The sequence below is a fragment of the Salvia hispanica genome, chromosome 4 (assembly GCF_023119035.1).
Source record: "Salvia hispanica cultivar TCC Black 2014 chromosome 4, UniMelb_Shisp_WGS_1.0, whole genome shotgun sequence".
Taxonomy (NCBI): domain Eukaryota; kingdom Viridiplantae; phylum Streptophyta; class Magnoliopsida; order Lamiales; family Lamiaceae; genus Salvia; species Salvia hispanica.
Window position 1 is genome coordinate 23798313 of NC_062968.1, and position 3027 is coordinate 23801339.

The 3027-nt window shown below is 38.2% G+C and overlaps 1 pseudogene; it reads left to right on the forward strand.

Moving 5' to 3' along the window:
- The first annotated feature begins 290 nt into the window (after nt 1-290).
- On the forward strand, nt 291-3027 carry LOC125220713 (annotated as a pseudogene).

Below are 3027 nucleotides of genomic sequence, written 5' to 3' on the forward strand. Positions count from 1 at the left end.
TGAAATGTGGGATGAGAATCGGATGGACCCAATAGTTATAGATTAAAAAATATATTGATAAATTATTAAAAATAATGAATTTAATTGATTTGTTTTTTTAAGGAAATTGTGTGGCTGCCACCGTGCCTGGAACCCAGCTGCCCGATTTTCCTTTCCCCGAGAATGGAGTCGGGAACGCGTCTGTGTTGCGCATGTTCTAAACATGAGGATTATAGTACAATGTATCTACTTTATTTTACAAAGACAAGGGACAATATATCAATATCAATGGCATAAATATTGCAATAATCATGTGTGTGGACAATAATGTTCTAATCTCTATTAGTTTCCTGAAAACGAGGGTGCAAGTATGTATTTTGTCCTAGATTACAAGTACACAATAATGAGTTGGGCTTGGTCAACATTCTTCCCATCACTTCATTTGCTTCCCTCACAAGTGACCATTTTTAGGTCTGGGTTATGGCTTGGTCGCATTAAGAAATATATATATACAGATTTAATAGTATGTGCTATATTTGATTTTTCTTCAAGTTAGTGCATTGTGTTTTAATTAATTTAATTATAGTGTTTACCTATATTTACTTCAATAATTCAATCCATATTAGCATATATACAAGTGTTGATATCAACACAATCATTCGTAAAAGAAAACTTAATGCAAACTCAAATTATATCCAAATTTGTATCTCTATTTGATTTCAAATTAGATGCGGTACAAAGCCATTAAAAAAACAAACTAGGGTTGTGTTGGCGTAATAGTAGAGTGATTAATTACTGAGATCAAATTAAGGTCACATGTCCAAGTCCATCATGATGCAACCTTTAAAATTTTTATTTATATTATCCATAAAAAAAATTAAATAAGTGTGTGTGGCGTTAAGCTTATGGCATGTTTGGTAGGGGTGATAAGCTGGACTAGGGATGAAATTTTATGAACAAAAATATTAGTGGTTTAGCAGTTAATGTCCGACGTCAAAGATTTCATGTTCAATACTAAGAAATGTATACGTGTGATCTAGCGGTTGTAGTTAATCCCAAACTCATGTTCAAGTCCACGATAAAACGACCTTATAAATTTATGTTTATTTATTCATAACTCAAATTCGAAACTGATTGGGCTTTGATACTCTCATTTGAGCCCAAATTTGCTAATACTTTTACTTAGAGCCCAATAAGTTAAAGGCCCACTAACGTTTAAGCCTTTGATTGAGTAGAATTTTACCGCTTCAGAACTTCATGATTGTCGTCTTCGTTTGCATGTTCAATTTGCTTCAAAAGCTCACAGATTTCATCACACGGTGTCGTTTTCTTTTTGCATCATCGATCAGTGTTCTTCTCTTAAAGCCCCCCAAATTCTTTGAAATTAGTACACGCGCAGTTGGTAAAGTTGGCTTGAATTTCTCAAATATATACCTGGGCAATCGATGCATCGATCTCTATTTCCCAAAACGGGGTCACGAAAGATGCTGTGAAGGTGTTTGATGATATGGCCAGCAAAAATATCTTTTCTTGGAACTTATACTTGAAAGTCCTGGTGAAATGTTTCGACATGGCGACGGCGCGTCGGGTTGACGAAATGCCTGAACGAGATGCTGTGAGTTGGAATACGGTCATATCTGGGTATGTTTCAAGCGGGTTTCGTGATAGTGCGTGGGAAGTTTTTGTGGAGATGAGGGAGCGTGGGGTTGGGCGACTGAGTTCACTTTTTCATTGTTGTTGTGTTGTGTGAAATGTGGGATCATGCTAAGGAGATGCATTGTCGCATTGTGAAGAATGGTGGGTGTTATTCTAACTTGGTGGGGGGGAATTCATTGATTGATATGTATGGGAAGCTTGGCCTTGTCGAGTATTCTCTTGCTGTGTTTTGGAGTATGGAGAGAGTGGATGTGATTTCATGGAATGCTATGATTTCGGGTTGCTGTAAATCGGGTTATGAGCTTTTTTCTTTGCATCTTTCTGTGTGATGAGAAGTAGTGGTTTGGGGTGACAATATACGGTCTCTGCAGTGCTTACTGCTTGCTCCAACTTGCGGAATTTGGAGAAGGGTAGATGTTTTGTTTTTCTACTAAGATGGGATTTCTTGGGAATGCGGTTGTTTGTAGTGCAGCTATTGATCTGTTCTCAAAATGCAACAGACTGGGAAGTGCGTTGCGTGTTTTTAAGGAATCATATGGGGCGATTCAGCTATGTACAATGCTATGATCGCGTGCTATGCTAATCACAATATGGAGGAGAATGCTTTTGATCTTTTTGTTTATTCTTTGAGGAAAGTATTAGGCCAACAGATTTCACACCAGCTCTGTTCTTCACTCGCTGCTGTGTTTGTTCCAGTAGAGCAAGGTAGTCAGCTTCATTCGCCTGATCAAAACAGGGTTTGAAGCGGAGGCTTGTGGCGAGTTCACTTGTGGAAATGTATAATAAATATGGGTTAGTCGAGTTTGCCTTGAAAATTTTCTCAAAATGGCTTCTAGAGATTTGATAGCATGGAATACTATGATACTGGGATTGGCTGATAATGGAAAACTATTCGAAGCTATTGAACTTTTTGAGAAACTTCTTGAAAGTGGTTTACATCCTGATCAGATTACATATTCTGCGGTTCTTTCAGCTTGCAGCTATGGTGGATTGCTCGAGGGGCATGGCTGTCTTCCCTTCATGCTGCAGCACAGCGGGAGTATTCCGTAAATGAGCATTATACTTGTGTAGTGAATATGATGATTCAATCGGGCTTGATTAAGCAATTGATTTTTTTATGTTGCAATGGGAACCCTGATTCCGTATAGGGGAATCCTTTCCTTGCTTTTGGGGGATTAGAGAATCTAGAGCTGATAGAAGCCATTGCAGACGGATTGATGGATTTGGAACCTCACTCGCTCTTCCTTACTTGATTTATTTGGCTAACACTTATGAGAGGGTAGATGGGGTTTTTTTCGGCAGGAGGAAGATGGAAAAGGTGACCAGAAAGGAATGGAAATCAGTTGGTTTGGGATAAAAGGATATTTTTTGGAAAAACCGTTTTCATCATAG